We start from the raw sequence: 23,408 nt of genomic DNA, 5'->3' as shown, positions 1-23,408 counted from the left end.
TCTGCTTCTGGTGTGACTTGTTGTCAGTTCAGGTGATCCTGATCGACCAGGTAACAGGAGCAAACCAGCTGATGCACACATGGCAGACGCATCAGACCGACCGCTATTTATTTTTCCCTTGCAGCTATTTTGACATGTCCCAATAGGACAAGCACAGTTGTTGTGTTTTTTTTGTTTTGTTTTTTTTTACAAAGATTTACAGTGTGTTTGACCTTCTCCCAGTATGTTCTGTCATCATGAAGGTGAGATGGTGCGCACCATACTGGGATGCTGACACTGAACTGGTCCAGTTATACCTGTGCTGCTCCTACTGGGTTTAACAGTTCTGAATCAGCACCGCAGTCTTTGGTCCCATTTACAGCTGATTTAACTGTGCTCATCAGCTTTTAGATAAGAAGTTGATGACTTATCTTAGAAAATTAAAGCAGCAGAAATGATTCAGATCCTGAAAACCACCGCAGATCTGGCCACTTACTTTTTATAAATCAGCTTACTCTAAGATCCGTCACTGATGAATAAGATTTCAGGTTAAAATTTCAAAGAAGCTGCTGCTATGTGATATCTTAATAAATCTCGCAGACCTGCGTAGAGCAGCTTCTTGTCTTCACGTGTCACTTAAATATGAATGTAATTTATAAAGCAAAGAATTGTATGCTTGAAATCAAACGAGGAGAAAGTTTCCACATTTCAAACACACAGCTGTAGCTTTGGAGGATATTTTATGATATTACTCTTGAACGTCCTGTCTGCCGCTTTGCATATAAATCCCCTGGTTCAATCTGGTCTGTATTAGGCATTCCTAAAAGAGTAAAAACACACTCTGAGAAACTGCCCTGTGTGTAATTACAGGGTTCAAAATATAAGATTACCTAATATCTAAAAATACTGCTCCAAAAAAATGTAAATGTTTATGTCATACTTTTATCGTGGTTCTAATTTTATCAGTGAGCTTTCTTTTCTTTTAGTCCAAATAACATCACTCAAACCTGAGGAAAACGCTGCAATGTGAACAATCCGACGGGGTGTTTGTCTTGCACGTTGTTGCCGGGGAAATATGCAGATATAACCAGAGTCCCCTTCAGCATCCATCATTAAAAAGCTACTCCAGGTCACACAAGGGTAATGTGTGTTACATAATAATGTTTCAGGATCCTCTTTGTACTCAGCGGTACATCTAAATTGTCTTTTGTGTAAAAAAAAAAAAAAAAAAAAAAAAAGCAGGTGACTATGTAAAGTCAGTGTTGATTATTAATCTAAATGTAAGTTTGTAACCGAAGCAGGATCTTAATACCTGCTGTGAGGTAGTTTGGACAAATTACTGTTGGTTTCACAAATATTATCTCATTCACACCGGAATATTGGGAGGATTAACTCAACAACTGAGGGGAATTTAAGATGTATTTTTGGACGTGTTAAATGTTATAAGGACAAACGATTTTCAGCAAATCGATCTCATATTTGTTTTTACGTACATCCGTTGAAAAGTGAAGTCTTGGCAGAGCCTCGAGAGCTTCATAAACCTGATAATTGCAGACCAGCATATTTTATAGTACTTGAAATACTCTAAAACCTCCACCAACAAGGTAGTGCTCTTGTCTGTCTGTCTGTCAGCAGGATGACTTTAGTGGAAAGGCACTATTCCAAGGAATAAGTGATTGGTTTTGGAGGCGATCTAGATCACATTGTGAAGGATGATGAAACCCATTGTCAGGATAAAGCTATCAATAGTGTGTGTGTGTGTGTGGGGGGGGGGGGGGGGGTGGGTGTTTAGCCTTTTTGGCAAAGGGATGTTCTCTCTGATTGCTGTCTGGTTGTACTCACCCTAAAGTCAAGCAAGATGAGAATTACATGCAATTTAAAAATTGGAAAAGGGGAATTTCTAGATGAAGCAGTTCTAAAAGTCAAGTCCACATGCCAGCAACCAGCTGACCTATTGTCTTCAGTCCTCACAAAACATTTATATTCCTGCCAAACATGCATTTATTACTGGTATAGATCTGAATCTACATTTTGAGGGATGTGACGGTGTCTGCAGTCAAAGGTCCCACGATGAACTCCATTCATTCTCTCTTTGAAGGAGCTCATTATAGAAGGAGCATCATCTCGTGGGCTGCGCGACTTGAGAAGGATGACGCTGCCAACAGAGCAGAAGTGGCTTAACAACTCTGAAGATGCAGCGACCAGCAACACTTGTAAGTATTCTCAACTGCTGCTGCACTTTTTGTTGAACACAGTACATGATATAAAATTCCCATGATTATTAAAGAAAATAAGTTAGCTTTATTTAAAAGACAGATTTTTTTGTTCGATTTATTTTGAATAGCATGACATTTCGGTCTGCAAACCGAACAAAAAACAGATGCAGGAAGAAAGCACAAGGCAGGTTTTGACAATGTACTCCCAGTCCGCGTTACATCATCAAAAGGATGTGTTTACACAGAGCTGTGCAAGTAAATGGAAGTTTTGTCCTCGTCTGAGGGTCGGCTCCTGGAAGTTGACGGAACATGCCATGTGTGTCAGGTGATCCAACAGATCTAGATCTCCCAGGTGGCGTCACCTTTCCCTCTTCATCAGTGAGGTCGGAATGTAGTGTGAAAAGTGTGTTTTCCATGGCAGCTGACATTTTCCCACAGAAACATTGCAAAAATGTCCAAGTGGCCCTGAAGCAAAAAGAAAAAGATAAAATCAGCTGAGATTAGATGATTCAAGGTCACTCCTTACCAGTGAGCGTGTAAATAAATATAATTCAGCAAGTGATAGTTTCAGATTTTAGTTTCTAAAATGAAAATTAAAAACCATTATATGCTCACTTTACTGAGCATTTTAAGATATTTGAGTGTCATTGTATTCGTGTGTCTCTTCAATGTATTTGGAGCATTACAGTAGCTTCGTCTCCAGCCAAATTATGGAAATCCCTGCATCTGTTTCATTCCAGCATTTAGTCCTTTCATGTCTGATGACATGGAGCCGCAGCTACAATCAAAAACATTGTCAAATTAATGTGTTGGTGATATACATGTGTCATTGAAATGACAGTACATGACGTACATGTTAGCTTGTCCTTGAGGCAAAAACCTTTGTTGATCACGCTGGAATACAACTCGCTTCAGTCTACCTGAAAATATGTATCAAGTATGCAGAAGCCACTTTATATTCTGTTTTGATCAAGTACAGTACCAGACCTAAGGTTTTGACCCAGGAGCCCATTATCTTTTCTGTACATCGTTTCTTTTCTAATGGGAGGATCTTCTCAGTCTGATGTTTCAGCCTGAAAATGTTTATCATCGCATGTGTGCATGTCTTGGTTTTGCTGTAGAATCTCTCTTTCCTTCTTTCAATCATTGTATTCTGCTGTGGTAGAGAAATTACAGTTACCCACAAAAAAAAAGGCAATAATGTTGGTAAAAAAAAGTCTAGACTTTATCATCAGTGAAGAATAAATGCAATTAGATGTAAGAAGAAAGAAAAGAAAAGTCGCCAAGGACATTATTGGTCATCATTTATAAAGCCACATTAACAGTAAGACCAGGATGTCATTGATAGTTCCATTGCTAGAAGGTACTATAAAATGATGCCATTCCGCCAAAATTAAAAATTAAAAAAAAAAAAACACCGCCTAACCCAAAAGCGGTCATATTTGTGTTTTGGGGGTCTGCTCCATTGTGATAATACACCCCACGAGCTGCATGGACTAAATTTAACTGCTGTCATTTTCAAACTTATTAAAAATACTGCCAAGTTGGCACCTTCTAGAAAACTTTAATTCTACTTCACCCAGCTATCCCCACATTCAGAGGCTATCTACATCATATGGCAGGACGCCAAATAGCACTATTATCATCTAGGAGCTAAATTTCCTTGCAGCAGAATTACCTATGTGTGAAATCGTCTTTCCAAATGACCACGCTTCAAACGGCTAGGTTTCTTATATCAGGATCCTGTAGCAATCCACCAGAGTCATTTCCACCCTAATGAGGTTGGTCCTGCGGTTGTTGCTCTCCTAGGTGGGGGGACAGGTAGCCTGGCTCTGACTGATAGAACTTCTTACTGCCTGCACTGCCAGCTCGCTTTCATGTTATTATCCATCCCAAGTGGCCATGAGATTTTAGAGGAAGGTGATAGCTCTCTATAAGCAGATGCTAGATCAAACAGCCGTGGGTGTGCATGACCATATCTTGTGAACCATGAGGCTTGTCAAAGTTGGAAACTTTGAAAATAACAGGTGCTAAATGGAGTTGAAAGGGTTTGCCCTACATGTCTAAGTGCCAGAGGTTTCATGGGAGAGCGAGGCTGCAATGTTGTCATTTTTTTTAATCTTATTTTTCTTCTTTTTTAATGAAACAAGCACAAATCTAATTTCAAGATCATATGTGACATCAATTTGTATTTATTCTGTGTATTTGTATTCTATACGGTCTCCTGTCGCTAGGTCGAGTGTTTTGTTGACCTCTCCACCACCACCTTAACCTTTCCGCTATATTTCACCATCATCACATGGTATCATTTGCTGAGGTCACAATTATTGAAGCAACCAGAGGGCATCCATCACTGTAAAGTAAATATGTTTTCCCATAAAGAGGATTTATGATTGGCAGAGCTACATGTTGGCAACAATACTCGTGTTCTGGTGGGACTGAAGCACTCTGCATTTACACCACAAAAACGGGAGCTGCCGATGGATCTTCTACACCATTATTCTCAAGTTGTACGTCGACATGCACACGTCTTGTCTATTTGTTCAGAGTAATTGATGCTGATTTGTGTTGAGCAGTTTCAATTACTGAAGTAAGAATCCAGAAAACAGCTCCAAGTTCTCTCTCTGAGATGATGTGGAAGTGAGCCTGTGGAGATACGTGGCAAGGAATGTGACACTACACAGAGGACCAGTCACAGTTGTTGCAACGTGCGCTGCTGCAGCCTATTAGACTTCTAAGGAGGTGCACATCAAGCCACATGGTAGTCTCCCAGTACATGACGGCGTAGTCTGTCAGTTCAATGCAGAAGTATGCATTAAATCAAGCTTGAAGTACTGTAGGACCGTGCCTTCTCAAGTCTATACTCCTGACCTGCTTGTGACAAACGGTACAAGCCTTCAATGAGCTGATGAGATCAATAAACCTCATTTTATCAACTACGTCTGCTTTCAGTTGCAAAGACAATATAGAGCCTTAACAGTGGCTTCTTTGATTGGGGTAATATCTCTCATGGTGAGGCCATTTCTTGTTCTAGCTCTGCAGGAGTCTCGAGGTATCAGTTAAACATACATCAGTCAGCTAGGACATTGCATCCACCTGCCTAATACCATGTAGGTCCACCTCATGGACTCCACAAGACCTCTGAGTTTGGTGAATGGCAGCAGATCCTTGTTTTTGATCAATTTATGAGACAGAAGCTCTTCTGTGGGATCGGACCAGACAAGCTATCTTTGATTCCCATTCATGTATCAATCATCCTCGGGTACCCATGACCCTGCTCACCTCCTCACACCAAGAAGACATCTTAAGACTTGTTGTTTTGGCCCTGGTCATCTGTCCAGCACAATTTTGTCCTGAGTCAAACCAAAACATTCATTTCAATGACTGACCTTTGAAATGAGACGAGCAATGTTATTCACTTCGATTTTCAATTCCAATTTAATGTCGATTGGTAGCTTTGTGATTTATTTCTTGATCCCTAGACTTTTTTTTTTTAAGTCAACATTATAGATCAGAGCAGTGAAAAAATCTGTTGATTATACTCTTACTAGAGAGCAGAGCGCCAGGCGGATGACATTGCTGTCAGTCTAATCTGCTTCCAGCCTGCTTCCTCCACCGCTGTCTCATTTACTCCCACCATATCGTGATTGTCATTAGTAGACTACCTGCCACGTGAAAATGCCATCAGCTCAGCATCGCTCCGTGGTGATGTGCAGCCTCTAAAGGCCTGCTGATACGGTTTCCTACGGTGATGGAATGTCACGTCACCACATGCTGTCGGAGGGAGATGTCAGGGTAAAGATTTGATGTGCTGCATTGAGTACTTAATTAGTGGATTTGATAGAGAAAATGCAATACTGTCATAAAGGAGATTGAGGGACACTGAGGTTTTTTTTTATCATGGCTAAAAACTACTCCTGAATTGACTCACAGAGTAATTAGACTAAGGAAAAAATAGGTCCATGCAAATACACTTTCTCAGAGTGTACATATGGCAACAGTGTTTGAGATAAATTCTGCCGGCAATGATGCACTTCATTAGATGCACATGTGCACTTTGGTTTTGTGCATACTGTGTGTTTCATTGTGTGTGATGAAAACGGATGCCGATCTGTGTCCTCTTTCATAACAGGAGTAAAGTCCTTGAACAGGAACAAGGTCTAAATCTGCCAAAGGCCAAATACTGAGAGGATGAATGTTGCCGAGTGAGGAAACTGTCTCTGGCCTCTTTAGTGCAGGTTATTTATCTTTTTTATGTGCAAGGTGACCTTGTCCGCTTCTAGAAGCCTGCAGGAACTGATCACCGCCACTGGCCTCCAGATCACAACGGCCTGGTCAATATAAGCCTTTTGAGAGCTGCTGTATGGAAGCCTGATTCAATACAGCTTCCTCCATCTGTTCATTAAATGTTTAAGTGATAATGCAACCCTTCGTGAAAGTGTGTTTAAATCGAGCGCCGGACTCACTGAATTACTGTTTTGTTCTGTTAAATGAAAAGAAACACAGGAACAGTACAAGGCACAAATATTCTGTTTCATATTGTTCTGAAACATACGTCATGCCACTAAAGGGTCAGTTTGTAGGATCGAGTCCGCAGCCCCTCACCTCACCCCTCCTCACTTATGCTTGATATGCTACTCAACCAAATTTGGGTCCATGAACTTCTCAGGGTTCACAAAGCAAAATGGGTGATGTCTCTCCAGCTCTGTCCACTTTTTACAGTCTATGAATATCAATACTAACTGTGTGTTCACTCCAAATGCGAATTTCGCTTCCCGTTATTCACGCGAATTTGAGGCCGGATCATTTTAGTGTCCATTTGTGTCATTCGCGTGAATACGCAAATTCGCTCACCTGCCCAGGAAGATAGTATTTGCGGCAACGTTTCTTTCCGCCATTTCACCATGAATATTCACAGAACTGTTGCGTTGTACCTGCCGTGGAAGGTAGAAATACGTCGGAAAACTAAACAGCGTCGTATCTGGGTTATCAACGCCATCTAGAGCCGAGCTCAGCTCGGTGAATTTCCCCGCTCGGTGAACCGAGCTCCTCCAGGGGCTCCGTTTGTGTAACTGCCGCTTCAAGCGGTATTTTTGGATGACGACTGGCCAGTTTAATGACCTGCTAGCTAGGATCGGTGACAGAATGTAACGAATGGACACCCATTTATTCAACTGGTTCTTGTAATTTTGACACGTAGTGTCATATACTGTAGCACCAGGTTTCCACACATAGTCACAATCAACTTGTCCGCCATCTTGTCATTCACAGTCAGCCGTGACGTCGGGACATCCTCAACGCTGATTGGCTGTCTTGACGCAAATTTTTCGCCGAAGTTCAATATTTTCAACTTGCGCAAGTGGCAAATATTTCGCCTAGCGAATTCGCCTCATTCGCGCCGCCAGACTGAAAATTTGCGTCATTCGCGCGTTTGCGTAGACTTTGAATGGAAACTGTTAGCGCAAATTTGCGTTCGGTGTGAACGCACAGTAAGACTGCACTGTTCTTTTGCGTCATTTTCCATACAATTACAAATGTAATTTTTTACAAACATCATTACTTTCTATTTTTACAATATGTTTGTTTTGTAATAAATGCAAAATTTCCATTTTCAAATGCAAGCGGCCTTAAAATGTCTGTTGTAGGATTTCACCGTAATAAGTGAATTATTCTCCCTCAGGTGATACACATTTGTTTGGATCTAATCGGGACTGGTTAGACCGGGAATTAAAGTCATGATCTGTTTCTCAGTTAGTCACCTAATTGTTTTGAGTTTCCCAATTATCTGTCTTTTACATAATCCATTGTTTTAGCTTACTGGTACTGAGTGACTGTATCTGGTCAGGGTAAATGAAGCTGACTACTACCAGGATTTCAGATATCACTATCACCCTGACCTTTACAAGCTGAAAAAAAAAACAACAACTTATCACTCATGTCATTCTGCTTCACATGCAGGCATTTCCATCAGGTGGAAATGACCACCTGAACAATCGCGTTCGGAAATACCTCATGAGGGTTTTACCAACCTCATCATTTCCACAAGCATTTAGCTCGGCACAGCTGTGATACTGCCGGGAAGTGACCATAATATAAATGTGTAACTCCATCAGATACAGAGCCCAACACCAGCTGTTGGTTATCTTCAGGAAAAAGTGCGCTGGTGCAAGATTTCCTCTATTTGTGTCGCTGCACATCCTGGTCAAAATGGTCTCTGCTAACATGATGGTTAGCACGAAGCTGCAGGCTCATCCGTGCTTTCTCTTCTCTGCTCTTTGCATGTCACCAAACTCTTGCTCACATTTACACTCTCGTCCTTCCGCTGCAACTCACCTCACGTGACATTTCAGAGGAAGACTCCTGTTTCCATGTCAGAGTCACAGTCTAGTTTTCTGTGGCAAATCAAGCTCTTGTCACTTTGACTCATTCTTGCTATAATTTCGACCCAAACCATGAGGAACAGTGTTTAGGTTCAGAACAGATGAAGCTACTGTTCACACTTGTCAATAACACCGTAGGGTAAAACACATTTAGAAGACTTTGAGTGAAAGATTTCAAGTGTTATAGGCTTTTGATCACAAGTAAAAACTCAATTGATGTGGACAATGACAGTTGAGGCAGACGGTGCTAACCGTTTTTTTATTTTGTTTACCCCCCCCCCCCCTTTCTAATCGTACACTGCCAATAGACTATATTCACACAGCAGCCAAGTTCCTCTGGCGTCACACCGATGTGGCCCATGATCCCTCCCCTCCCAGCTGCTTCCTTTCACCTCACATTTAGGAGTCTTTCTCTTGTGGGAGGATCACGCTACTCCCCACAGTTCCACTCCCCATGGGAAAAGTGCCCCATCTCTCCGGAACCGTCCCAACTGTTTGTGTAGGGATGCCCAACTAAGCCAGAGGTGGCACGAGGAGAAGAGGCCAAAGTTACACAGCCATTCATATTCGGCCTCAGGTGATTCCACCTAGACTCTGTGCTCTAGCCAAGAGCACTAATGAACCAGGTGCATCCAGTCATATTGACCCCGCAGGCTAAATACCCAGGACTCCTCTTCAATCATTTAGAACTGAAGAAGCTCACTTCATGAGAGCTGAAATTTTACAGCCAATTCTAGTTGCCCTTGATTTGAATGTTAGTGAAATTATTCAGATAACCGAGACAATTCCCTTCATCTCAATGGTGATTTTGGAGGCTTTTCCTAATATTTCATCCCATTTACTAAATATGACAAAACAGGTAAGTTAGCATAAAAAGGCTTTGATTTACACACATTACTTTTGTTCACAAGCGTATCTACAAAGGTTGGTCATTTGAAATGATCAGTTAGATAGCAAAACTACCAGAAAATAGACATAGAATTAAAAAAAAAAGCTCATTTCTTGTTAGTTTTTAAATTACAGTGTTATTTCAGGGACAGTAGCTGGGTTTTTCTTTCTATTTACCTCTCTATTATAAAACCTTTCATTCATCAACACCTTCACCCTCCTCCTCTTTCCCATTTTACCACCAGTTTGACCTGATTTGTCATCACCCACCAATAATGATTGATGTATGTAAACAAAGGTCGCAAGGCTTTTCATGTGTCAAACTATGTATTTTTTTCTCCTCGGTGACTGAAGAGTGAAAGCACCGAGGACGTAGGTGTGACATGCGACTCACGTGCGCTGCTTGTCTGAAAGGGGAAGGTATGTAGGTCACAGTGCTGGAAGATTGTTGCAGTGGGTGAATGGCTGGACTGAGGTGGTGGAGTGCACATACAATTGTACTTTTGTTATCCACCGTTTGTATTCTTTCAGATAAAGCAATCATATGAAAAAGATTTTTCTATTCAGTTGTATGTTTGCATTAGTAAATGACTGCAAGTATCTCATTCGCATGCCGGCGGAGCAGCCTGTCCATCAGTAGCACCAGGAGAGGTGCAGAGGTCTCGCTCGAGGACACTTCGACACGTGAGCAGCAGACAGAGCTCAAAACCCGGACTTTATTATTAGTATTAGTGTTTTTGTAGGTTTAACTGTGACATTACACTGTGTTACTCACATCATTCTATCCAGATTTGATAAAGAAATTTTCTCATATTTTTCAAACTTCCACTGTATATACTTTACAAAATAGCCACCTTTTTCTGTTTTTTTTTAACAACGGTACAAGTCAATGGAGATTTATTTTTCATTTTCATCTCCTACAGCACAGTGTGTGACTTCCCTCCCACTAGAAAAGAATGCCTTTTCAATTTAAACCAAAGAAATTTCTGACCACTTCCTCTCTGTCCCACAGTTTACAACTGTCATAGATAAATTATGCATATAAACTTGAACAACTATAAACTTTATAAACTTAGAGAAATGAGTCTTGTCTGCATGCCTTGCTGTCTTTGTGACAGGATTTACTTTTGATTAACTCCCACGTAAACCGAGCTCCCCTCTGCTTCCTCTTGCTTTCTAAATTTTCAGTTTGTGAAACTGTAAATAGTTGAATAGTCGGATAGATTTTTTTCTGCCAACCTAATTGATCTCGACTGGAGTAATCCCTGTTTGGGGGCGGGGCCATGGATTGTGTGATTTAAGCTTTAAAACTGTACAGAATTATTCTGACTCCATTTCAATCAATCTTACCGTCGCTTCAGAATGATCAAACAGGCAAACAAAAAAGATGGTTTGTGGCTGAAAATAACCCAAATAATTACATAAAACTCAACACCGCATTTCCTTTTTGGCTCTGGCAATGCAAAAAGCCAGTGATTGCGTGCTTTATCATATATATTTAAATTTTTTACAATAAACAATGTATTTTGGTTGGAACTGGACAAACGGTGCCTGAGATGGCACAAACAATATCTCGTTCATATGCACTTGGTCCAGAAATGACGTTAGTGAGAGTTGTGGGTTGGGAGAAGGCACCTCATTAGTCATTTCACTCAAGAGAATTAAAAAAAAAACAATTCGCAGAAGATGCATCAACTACAAATGTCGACCCACATTCACCGTGACATTCATCAACCTGATGGAAAAATGATAGCTGAGCTGAAGTGAAGTGTGTGCTGATGAGTGATTTTTTTTTTATATTCATCACTAACCTATACATGTGTGATGGAAAGCAGTTACCATGGTAACACAGATCAGGTTTTGTTGACGCTTAACCTAAACAGAACAAAAGATGTGCAGATAAACATCTGTGAACCAAAAAAAAGATGAATATGTAAAATGGCATTTGCGGTAATAAGTTGGCTGAGTTGTCTGGTAGTGATTAAAAGTGATCATGTTACCTATTGATGCAAACCCTTGTCGATCTGACTGATCAATGGTTGGATGATACACTTCTACAATAAATCAGGTACGATGTAAATGTTCTTCTCACTGCTGCTGAGGTTGATGAACCTGAGTCAGAAATGAACAGTGCTGGTAATTGGGGCGACTGTTCATTAATTTCGCAGATGTAGTATCTGACCCAAGGATGACCTCACTGCTGACGCCTGTCGTCTGGCTGGGACCCGGGATGTGTCGCGCCGTTCAAAAGAGCTTAGTAGTGTATAATAGGAATGGACATTCGTGATACCTCAGTGCTTAATAGCTGTTCTGCTGTTATATATCTGAACCAGTTTCCAGTTTCATTCATTTCTTTTGCCTTACAGCAAAACTTTTATCAGTGAGTTGAGTTTATTCATACAGCATACAGACAATAATGTTGATGATACATGGGGCTGTAGTAATTCAAGCTTTTATTCACGACAGAACACATTTGACGTTTGAATTAAGTTGTGTGAATATAGGAAAAAATCAACAAACCTCCTCCTGGAAGCCAATTCAGTCAGCTGAGATTGTTAGTAACTCATGACCACATTTCCAGAAAAGCTGGACTGTTTCTGTACAGCAGGTTTTTATTCCAAGCAAAATGTTGACAGCTTTCAAGTTCAGCTTATGTTTAGTTACACAGACAAGTAAAATATCAAATATATATCAAAGTATTTGTCCAACTTTCACAGTTGTTTAACGATGGTAGAGAAAACCCTGAAACTGCGTCCCGTTGGCTCCTTTAAGCTTGTCAACAGGTCAAAAGACTTCAGTTTATTCATATTTTATAGTTTTTAAATTAAGTTTAATTCAGTCAAATTGTAATGCTTTTAAAATTCGCAAAGTTTGAAAATGGGTGTGTTCTATTTTCGACATCATTCCTGTAACATCATTCTCACTTCCAGTCTTGAAAATCTGAAACGACATTCTTCCAATTCCAACAGTTTTAAACATTCCCAGACAATTTAGATATCTAAATGTGATACGCAGAACGTGTCCCGTGTCACCCGCCTGATACGACATGACTTTTGTGTTTTGTTTTTAATTGATCCCCCAATCGGGGGTCTGACTGATACGGAATCTACCAGCCATCAGAAGAACTGCCTCCAAAGGCCAGTTCACATCAATCACTCAGACGTTTCAGAGGAAATTTCCGCAGTGTGAACTGATTAGTTGTAAGACACCTGAGGACATTACCTGGAGTCTTTTTTTTTTTTTTTTAAGCAAACTACCTCTCCTTCGTTGATGAAGCACGCAAACCATGAGCAAGTCACAGTCACTGCCAGCCATTTCTATCTTGGCAGTAAACAGCACACAAACAGAAGTCCACTACATCATTCAATGTTTCAACACAGAAAAGGCGTGTGCCAGTGCATTGTTGCTATGGAAACAACCAGCCGATCAAGGTTCAAGGTCAACTAACAATCAGGGCGTCCAGGAATTTTTGCGAGTTGTATTCAGTCTCACACAATTCATTGATCTGAACTGGGCTTAAAGGTCAAAACAAAAGCAAAAAAAAAAGCAAAATCGGAGTTATGAGTTATGAATTATGTAATATTTTACGGATTCGTGGGATGTTGGCTCCTTAAAAAGATTATGTGAGTCATCTTTCAACATGTGCGGAAGTTCCACTATGTGCTGTGACCCTCTCAGCAGATGTTTCCTCCCTCAGTTGTTGTTTTCCCTCTGCACCCTGGGGTCTCTCCCACTCAGTCTGTGGCCACCAGGCTATTACTGTTATATTAGCTGTCATTATTAACAGTAAGTTTTAAATGGAGGAGGTTCTTTCCCAGCTCTGTATTTTGTAACGTGGCTGAGATGGAAGCCATCCTCTTCAAACTGGAAGTGTGAGCTAACTTTCCCATCAGCAGGTGGTGGTTTACTAATATTTTAGAGGCACTGTGGGAATAATATTCCAGGAGTCGCTCATCATGGTCTCAGTCCTCCTCTGTTGCATTGTAGAAAGGAAGTAAACAGTGTTTTTCTAACATGTAAAGAATAATTTGTTTTTTCTGCCCCTTTGCTTTTTTTTTAAGTATTTCTTTGTCTCTGTGTTTGTTTGTTAATGGCTCAGTGTGAAAGAAACATTTTTAATTAATGAAATCACAGTTCTGATTAGATCAGTGCTCACATTGTTTGTCCTTGATGTAGGGAAACTGAACGCACTGTGGCGATGTTGAGAATAAATTTTTCTAATTTTCAGGGAAATGCCAGACATGATCTTCTTATACTTTCAGCTGCTGGCCATGATTCTTTCCTCTCTTTTTGGAGGGATATTGAAGCATCGCCCTCACCTGACATGTGATGTCTGTGTCAGTGCACACGCACGCGCACACACACACTTTTATTGTGTGTGTCCCTTGAGGATAGCATGGTTGCCCTTTTCTGCCTAACATTTCTCTCATTTGGAAATATCACGTGGAGGCTGCACACCGGGGAGAGAAAGGTGGTCCCGTGACAAACTGGGATACGTCAATAAGGATGAGAGCACAGCACACCTGCCTCTCTGGAACTAAGTAGACCAGCTATGGATATTTATAGGTTCATGAACGATTTTCTCACTAACTGCAGAGCAGCGTCTAAAGATAGGTAAACCCCGACTGTGTTTTGAGTAATGAGCTGCTCTAATTCCTGGCCAGAATAGAAACCGGGACATTCCCAGAGATTCACTGTTTACTGTCTATGTATGAGTGGAGTATTATAAACACACCAGTAAATCTGTTTCCAAACCAGGTGTTCATTAGTTCAGAGTATAATTTTCCCTTCTAACATAGAGGGGTTTATTCATGTTATTTTATGTCTTGTTGGTTTGCACAATTGCTTTAGAAGTCATTCATTTTTCACGCCACAATCATCCACAAAGAAATCTACCAGAGAAGCGAGCCAGGACTACAAACTAAGGATGTGCAGAGATGTCAGTGTGTTTCACAGAGAGCTGGCCGGAAGTAGGCGTGGGTATTCAGGAATAATACTATTATCATAGCCCACAATACTGTACGAGAAGGGAATGGAACAAATGTGACCCAGTTGACATTAGAACTATAACATGGTCAGGGAAGAAAAGTCCCGGATCCCCTTCTACTGCGACCTCTGTGACCCCACACAAGATAAACGTTGAAGACGGATAGAAGAAGGATAGACATCAAACTAAAGAAAGATACAGTTAAATCTGTCGCATTTTGTATATCTTATCTTTCCAACATTCATTGGTAATACAATCCACATGGCTAAATCAATTTTGTGGAAACCTTTTTATTTCAGGTGACGTTTCAAAGGCTGATGATAAAAAGTTACCCTAAAGTCATGGAAATATTCTGTTAAATGTGCAGATTCCCAGTATCAGGGTGATTTTTAAGGATTGCCTTCGTCATGCTTACCATTGTGGGAAATCCTGTAAACATATATTTTTTTAAAGAACTATATTTTACTTCCACATTGTCTGTGTTTACCTGAATCTACCGTCAGATTTGGGGATCAGTACAATCATGAACAGGTTTTCACATGTGCTCTTTTAATTGGAATACAATGAACTGATAACATACTCTTTAAAAATTGTTGACACTGACATTGAGCCAGAATGGACATCTAGTAACCAAAGAGCTGCAGGTTTGATCCTTGATGACCATGTTGAAGTGTCTCTGAGCAAGATATTACACCCAGAATTGCTCCTGATAAGTAGCAGCCTTCAGTGTGTGTGTGTGTGTGTGTGTGTGTGTGTGTGTGTGTGTGTGTGTGTGTGTGTGTGAATGAGGGAACATTGCAAAGTACTGTGAGTACCACTGAGGTAAACGAGTCTCAACATAGTCCATTGACCACCTGGAGCTGGTTTGCCACATTCAGATACAAAAAGCTTCACATTAACAGAAGATCAATAGTAGAGGGTCTTGGTATTTTTGTGTTTTTGTGTTTTTTTCATTCAAGTCTTGTCCCTGTGCACAGCAGTGCTCCAATGGACACATTTGTCAAAACTACAGGAACTCGTCTGATCGATAAAAAGCTCATCACAAGATTTCTGGATGATCGGACATGTGTTGCCACACCAGGCTTAAAAGTTTCAACATGCTACACCTTACTTGGTCCACCTGCACATACAAATATCCTTAAATTAAGTCGTTGTATCAGACAGAAAGTTCTCAGTAGAATGTTCACTGGCATGTTCATTCGAACAAACTTTAAATAGTTTTGGGAGTGAAACATCATAATATCCATAATAACCTGAAACTCTGACTTGTGTCTGATGTTTATTTCTGCACAACATAACAACCTCAACTTGAGCCAGCTGGAGCAAAAAAAAAAAATGGTGAAAACTCTCTGAATAATGGCTCTTTTTTTTCTGAGAGATTTATGTTGTGGGCAGACACAAAGCAGATGCCCAGACAGGCTGCTACACCACATTTCCGTTATTATTTTTCAAATCACAGATCAGGAATTTGACTTTTGATTGAATTAACTGGCATTTCGAGAAAATCAAGGAGGCTAAAGAAAAATATTAGAACAGGAATCGTTTTGTCATTAGAGGAAGTCAAAATGTTGAATTCAAAGTCAAAAGGATGCCGGCCATGCATTTTTGAATGGCATTGGTCTTTTAAATGCACCAGATGAGTTCACTTTATTCTGGTATTTCAAGTTTAATCTCAACATTTGGAGTCCTTTCATAAAATATAATTTCAATTTAACTGTAAACATTTCAGTGTCATTCTTGACATAAAAAGATTCTTCCAAACCATCCAAGTGATTGTGTGAAGTCAAACTGTTTAGCTGCAAATATCTGCGTAGAGGAAGAACATCAAACCAACACATCCACAAACATACTTCTCTTTAATCCTCAGTAGTTCGCAATGAAAGCATTGTATAGCACCAGCAGACAAGAAGTCAGACGTTGAATGGATAAAGAGTTTGTGAGGAACTAATGCACTTCCTCAGTGGCTACAATAATTAGCTTTTGGCATGATGTTGAGTACATAAACAGAAAACAAAATTGACACAGGCAGAACAAGGAACTGCCAGTTCTGTCTCTCAAAATGAGTGAGACAGCTGCAGGCCGCAATGCTAATCTAAGGGAATTATTATGTTAGTTACAGCAACATGAGGCGAGTAAAGTTGCCTTAAATTCATATAATGCCAATTTAAAATTTAGCTGGCACAAAAAGCATTGCTGGGAAGAATTGTTAATATGTTTGTGCCTGCGTTTATCTCTCGGAACACACGTGAATGTGTGAAGTCACGTGAATCGATTCATTTTTGTGTTCATGTGTCGTATCTCTATTGGGGTGAACACTTTCCCTGTGTGTGTGTGTGTGTGTGTGTGTGTGTGTGTGTGTGTGTGTGTGTGTGTGTGTGTGTGTGTGTGTGTGTGTGTGTGTGTGCTTGTTATATAACCATGGTATTTAGCAGAACATTGCCTGAGGCCATGTTGTTGCAGCTCCAGTTGAAGGTACTGTAGACTGAGACAAACCAGTATACTATGCTGCTCTTGGTGCTTTCCCGGTGGACTGTTGTGACAGTTTGTGTTATACAGAGACATGTTCACGCACCAGCACTGTGACACCTCTAACCACAGGCACCAAAGTTTAGGGAAGTAACCCTATGAAGTTCCTCAACCAACAGATGGTCAATATTTTCTCCTTCTTCTTCATGGTCTCATGTACGACCTGCCATCTTCAAGCTGTCACCCTGCACACCACTTCAAGGCAGCACAGTAATGTGTGAAAAGAAAATGGCGACACCACAGACACATTGCCAATAGAAATCAATTAGGATGTTGTGGGACACACAGGCTTTGTTGCTCAATGATGTCACATGATGCATGGACAAGAATATCCAGAGAGCAGGTTTAGGTGGTAGGTTCAACAAACAATGGCTCTGCAGAGCAGTGAGAGCATTCTCATGTCCTGTTTGAAACATTAGATTTATAATGATTTCCCACCTCAACTAAGTGTTTTTTTTTCATGCCTAAACCTAACCAGACCTTAACTGCAAAGACATCTCATGAAATATCATTTTCAACAGAGGAGCTCATTTCAAGAGGCTATTGTCAGTTTATTCATATGAAGAGAAAATGTTGTTCTTTTTACTAAAACAACAATAACAGGCAACTTCGGCATTGTTCCATGTGTCAACCATGAAAGAATAACATTTGGCTTTCGATGCCTCATTTTCGTCCATATGATAGAGTACAACACACTGGAAGTGCAATCATTTCTGAGGGAAACCTCCGTGACCTCCCATGTGTTTGTGATGCTCCTTCTGTCCTTTCTCCCCAATTGTTTCAACTTAGTACGCTGAAAATATACTTTCAACATGATTTGGATAGACCCTGGATAGTGTGCTAGCAAAAAGAAGCTAACCGGCTACAAGGACGCTAAATAACAAGATTTTTCCATCTCTGCTTGTGAATATTAAAACAGAGAATATATTACCATGTACCGTTTGTATCATATAAAATAGTTGGTATCACGACAAACTGTAGTGGGAACAAGGTGAAAAAAAAACATGCGGGTATGTGTGAAATCTGCAATATTCCTAATATCCAACAGGGGACAACTCCATTGGTTGTAAAAAAGATGTCTGATTGAATAGACATCTATCAAAAAATAGACCCACTGCTCAGTTGATTCTTTCTTTGCAGGGTATTAAAACCTTCTTGTGCTAAGTAGGCAGTAGAAGTGTTGTGTTGTCAAGTATTTACAGCTCTATAAAAATGAGAAGCTGGAAAGCAATGACATCCGAATATCTCAGTGTAACAGCGTGTAAGGACAGCTCCATTAAAATACCCCAGGGAGTCTCTTCTGATTATATGTTAATACTAAGCTGTTAATACTAAGGTGCTCTCAGTCGCGCTTGTGATTATGGGATCTGTGTATTGATTATATATGTAATGTGGAAGTGGAAGTTTCTTAAAATCAATACATTTCCAGAGAGATGAGGTGCTCTGGAGGTCCAGTAGCAACAGTATCATGCAACCAGGATGTTGCTGCTTTAGTTTCTGAATCGGGGATGACATTTAACATACTCTCCTTCTCTTTGTTTTATTCCACCATTTCTCTAAATTTGATTTCATGCAGCCATGTTTAAACAGATTTTTAAAGCTATCAAACTTGAGAATACAGCGCAGAAATGTGACCAGACTTGACACATGTTTTGGATCATTGTAATTCATTTGCGACTTGTTCTCCCCACATAGATGCAGGTCGTGACCTTTTCTGTTAGACTTCCCAGACCTACCCAGAATGACTCAGCTCACAGAAGTGTGATTATCCTTTGCCATATTAATTTCATAGTTTATCTCCTCTCTGCTCTCTTATTCGATGTTTTTATCATAACAGTGTGTCATATGATGATCCGCACTTGTTCACCATCCTGTTCTGTGTGTTCCTTAGGGAGCTGAGACCAATAGTGTCTGGCAGACCGATAATTAGCTTAACGTCATGAACGGTAGAAGATGGGCATGTCAGCATACCTCCATCAAGAGTCATGAAATAGATGAGACTCAGGAACTTGATTTGTCCAGAAGTAATCATTATCTCTTACAAATCCGCTCTTCCACTTTCAACAAGTATTTTGTGTGGTTGTCTGATATTTTAAGGGGCTGTTGCATCAGTTAAGTACTGTTTTGGAGAAAAGAGCTTGTCATGATGTTTGATGGAGGTATGCTAATCTGCCCAACCACTACTATTCATTGTGCTCAGCTAACTAGCAGCTAGTAGGTAGAAGGGTATGTATCGTCTTGTTTGGCTCTGAAAAGGATAACAAATAAGCATATTTCCCCCCCCAAAATTGGCATATTCCTTTAAGTTTACCCCATACCTGTTTTTATTATTATTATTATTTCATCTCAGGAATATATTCTCTCTTCAAATCCTGAGTTAGCTGTTGTTAATAATCACAAGGAGGTTGCTGTTGCTTATGTTTTATTTTTTCACCCTCCTTGTGTCTTCCTCCTTTCTATTTTATTCAATTGGGTTCTTTATTGTTTCTCCAGTGTACAGACTGCAACAACTGACACGTCTGAATAGTTCACCAGGGTGAGGATGTAGTGATTCCTCAGTATTTTAAAAATTTTATGTCTCTCAGCAAAGCAGTTCTTTATCTGAACCCACGCGTAAATATTTTATTCATGCTCTACCTCGTTCGTCAAAAATGTAGCTGCCTCTCCTGTTTCTTGCATCCTGACCTGTTGGGGTCCTCGGGTGAAGTGGGAAGAGAGTTGATTTCAGTAGGTTGCATCAGACCCAGTCGATGTGTGAGAGGATTTGAGAAAACCGTACGTTGTCTGGATAGCAGGTACAATCCCACTGGGGGGTTTAGCAGATTTGCTGTGTAGACTACAGTCTTAACAGTGGGAGACAGTCTGCTGCCGAGACGATGTATAATATTATCAGACATCACTTTACCACAACAGAGTGAAAATATCAGCTCTGCTTTGACCCAAATCCCCTCCCATTGTTTGTATTCCAATGAAGTGGAATCAAAAGTGACTCCTTACATGTATAAACTATTATTCTGACGCATGAGATGTTATATGAAGTTTAAGCACGGCTTCAGATTCACAACTTTATTTCCAGCTATGTGAACAGCTAATGCTAATGCCTATCTACATGTGACATGGTTCTATGTGTCGTTCGTGTGCAATCAGGGTATTTGTTCGACAGACTGGAACTGAACCAACCTGTTATGTGATGCTGTGCAGAAACTTAACTCTATTAAGGAGAAAAAAAGCTCAGCTTACATCTAAAATAATTGTTTAATTTTTTTTGCTTTTTTCTCAGTTCTGCTGTCTTAGTTTATAGAACTATCATCTGCCCATCAACAAACAATCAATATCAGAACAATGATGTTATTAGATTGATGAATATACATTCCAGACAAATGTCACATGTATTGGTAGTACATTTATCTTGCTGTTTTATCCATCCATTGTCTTCCGCTTATTCCTACATTAAGGGTCGCAGGGGGGCTGGAGCCTATCCCAGCATCAACGGGCCAGGGGCGCGGTTCACCCTGGACAAGTCGCCAGTCCATCACAGGGCCAACATAGAGAGACAAACAACCATTCACATTCACATTCATACCTATGGTCAATTTAGAATGTCAATCAGCCTCATCCCCAATTGCATGTCTTTGGACGGTGGGAAGAAGCCGGAGTACCAGAGAGAACCCACGCAGGCACAGGGAGAACATGCAGACTCCACACAGAAAGATCCTGTGCCCGAGCCGGGACTCGAACCCCGAACCTTCTTGCTGTGAGGCCAGAGTGCTAACAACTGCACCACCATGCAGCCCTTGCTGTTTTATAGAATAAGTAAATATTCAAATAACTTTCTCATAGCAATTACATGTTGAAGTATTTGATGTGTCATACAGATCAAATGACCTTGCAGTACACTCATAGATTTGCAGTTCGAACTGTTCGGTTATAGCAGTGTTAGGGATGGTCTAAAATCAAAAGAAGAGTCTAGGGGCGCGTTTCCACTGACTCGCTTTGGCTCAGGTTGGGTGAGCTGCTTGTGTTATTATGGCATAATTTTAGTTTCAAATCTTTTTTAGTATTATTTTCACGATACAGGTAATAATGATATTGATGAAGATGTATATTTCAACAGTAACAAAAATGCCCTGGATAACCCCAGGGTTGGGCTGGTGCAAGTTCAGATGGTATCAAAAGTTTGTTGTCCTACAAAACTGACATAGAGGAAAATAGATTCACAGAAAACTTAAGGTGGAACATTAACCCCACCCACCGACACCCAACCCCCTATCCCCATCCCCTATCTTTAAATAGGTTAAGTAAAAGGCATGCACAAAGAAGATGGCATCATATTTATTGTGGAATACCACAAGGCTTCATTCTGGGCCCATTAATGTTCCCTGTTTCTGGCTATCAAAACATACATAAATATTATGCATTGACTGATTCTGATTATTACTGATAACCTAAAGAATCCCACAGATATTGAAAGTCAGCATGTTCATACCTGTAGCATATCAGTCCATGGTGTTTATGATTAATTTAGTTTATAAATGGTACTATCTTGCAGAGCTATCTTTTCAGCATACATATGCTTTTTTCACATCTGATGCATTTTTTCTACATTTTTATGTATATTTGTAATTTATGCATTTTCTTCTTGGAAACCAATCTGAGAGCAATGGTTAAGACATTTTTATCATGTACCAGTGTTATAGTTGTCTGTAAGGTGACGTCAGTGTGACTTTGAAGATACTTCCTCATCCTCATCTCCCTCTCCTGGTCACCCAGTTCTTTTGCATCAACAAATCAAGTATACTGGAAACAAATATCCCCCCTAATACACAATAATTGTCTTTGCATACATGATAACGTATATATTGTTAAACTGAGTGGGCACGGACCAGTATTTCCTTTTCAACATATATTTAGAAATCGTAGGAGGAACACTAGATTACTTTTGGGGCTCCATATAGCTCAGTATATTATATATGTCCCTGCAACACAGAGATTAAACAAAAATAACACTCCTATCAGCCTCCTTTACCCACTTCATACCATTTCTCCTCACAACCCTCACAGTCCCTGCATGTTGGATTTTCAGCCCCAGACCATCCCATGACAACTGATTTGTTTAGGGGGAGAAGTAAATTGCATGGCTCTGGTGTTCAATACACACCTTAAAGTGTAGTGTGTGTAAATAGGCTTCCAATTTTTTAATCTTACCCAGAATTGATGTCTCTGTCCTTCGGGCAACATAACCATGAACATCTGCTGACTGTTCATTGTCAGTAAAACAGGTTTTCACTGGCTGCAGATGGAACTCAGCTTGTTGGACTCAGAGATGTGGGTCATAAAACTCGCTTGGACAGAGATTAACCCACCTGGCCGCTGGAGCTGTTGGTTCCAGACTTTGCCTACCTGGAATATGAGCTCACCAGTGAATGCCTCAGTGGACAGAGCAGCAATGTAATCCACAGTGTGCGTAGCTATTTTTTTAATCTGACCTTTTTCTCAGTGTGGAAGACTCAGGCAAACACACAGGGGTATGCATTTCAAAAGCTGTTGCACGAAGCTACTTCTATTGAGCATCAAACACTGAAGTCCCTGTGGACCTGAAGGGTGTTGTTCATTCCTTTGCAGAGGACAACAGCCATGTTTTAGTTTAAAAAGAGGCCACAAGGAACCAAATTTCAAGTTAAAAGAAAAAAAAAGACATGAGATGAAACTTGATATCTACTGTTAATATCTACTGTGCCTTTAGTTATTTTTTTGTGCACTTTGTGGTTTGATGCCCTCATCTCTAAATGGACTAAATGATGCTCACTATGAATGGACTAAATGATGTTCACTAACAGTTATTGTAACTTGTGGAGTTATAAATTAGTTTGTGTTCTTTCAACACTGCCTGGGGTTAAATTTCAAGCTGCCAAGCTGCTCACACACACATGCACACACGCATGCACGCACACACACACACACACTCACACCTTCCTCCGTGAGATGACACAGTCGCTTGTGTAATTCTTATTATAAAGCTCATCTTAACCTGTAAGTGATACCAATTCTGTGTAAAGCCTGAGGATAGAATGTCGTGAAACACCAATAAAACCCTCCTCAAGCAATTACTGTGAGGGACCTCCTTTGAAAGCCCAGTGAAAGTATTGTTTTCATCAGCTGTTGCATAATGATACTGGAAACAAGGACATTCGTCTCTGAAGAACAAAGATACTGTCCAGATAAATTATAGGTAGAAAAGGCATGGTGTATAATTGGTGTAGTATTAAAAATGTTATTGTTTAAGATAATCATATTTAGAATGATGTGTGATCAAGATCAGAGAACCAAAAGCAAACAAAAATATGCAAAACAGTAGAGGGGATCCCAAGTTCCCTTTATTAAATATTACGTTATTTAAGATTTGACATCAATTTAAGATAACTTTGTTTCATA

General features: G+C 40.2%; 1 long non-coding RNA gene across 8 annotated transcripts in view; it reads left to right on the top strand.

Moving 5' to 3' along the window:
* Positions 1 to 23,408, top strand: part of LOC147249742 (uncharacterized) — a 50,993-nt gene that overhangs the window by 5,527 nt on the left and 22,058 nt on the right. For 7 of the 8 annotated variants that reach the window (XR_015119351.1, XR_015119349.1, XR_015119354.1 and 4 more), the window contains one exon: positions 2,078 to 2,192. This is a non-coding gene — a long non-coding RNA (uncharacterized LOC147249742). Of the gene's footprint in view, positions 1 to 2,077; positions 2,193 to 9,817; positions 9,884 to 10,088; positions 10,521 to 23,408 lie in introns of those variants that run through there. The other variant, XR_015119353.1, reaches the window with a different exon arrangement.

This window comes from Aulostomus chinensis, chromosome 14, assembly GCF_037954235.1.
Source record: "Aulostomus chinensis isolate RoL2024-O1b breed Wild chromosome 14, RoL_Achi_v1.0, whole genome shotgun sequence".
Taxonomy (NCBI): Eukaryota; Metazoa; Chordata; class Actinopteri; order Syngnathiformes; family Aulostomidae; genus Aulostomus; species Aulostomus chinensis.
Note: the sequence above shows the minus strand (reverse complement) of the source record. Positions and strands in the feature narration are given on the sequence as shown.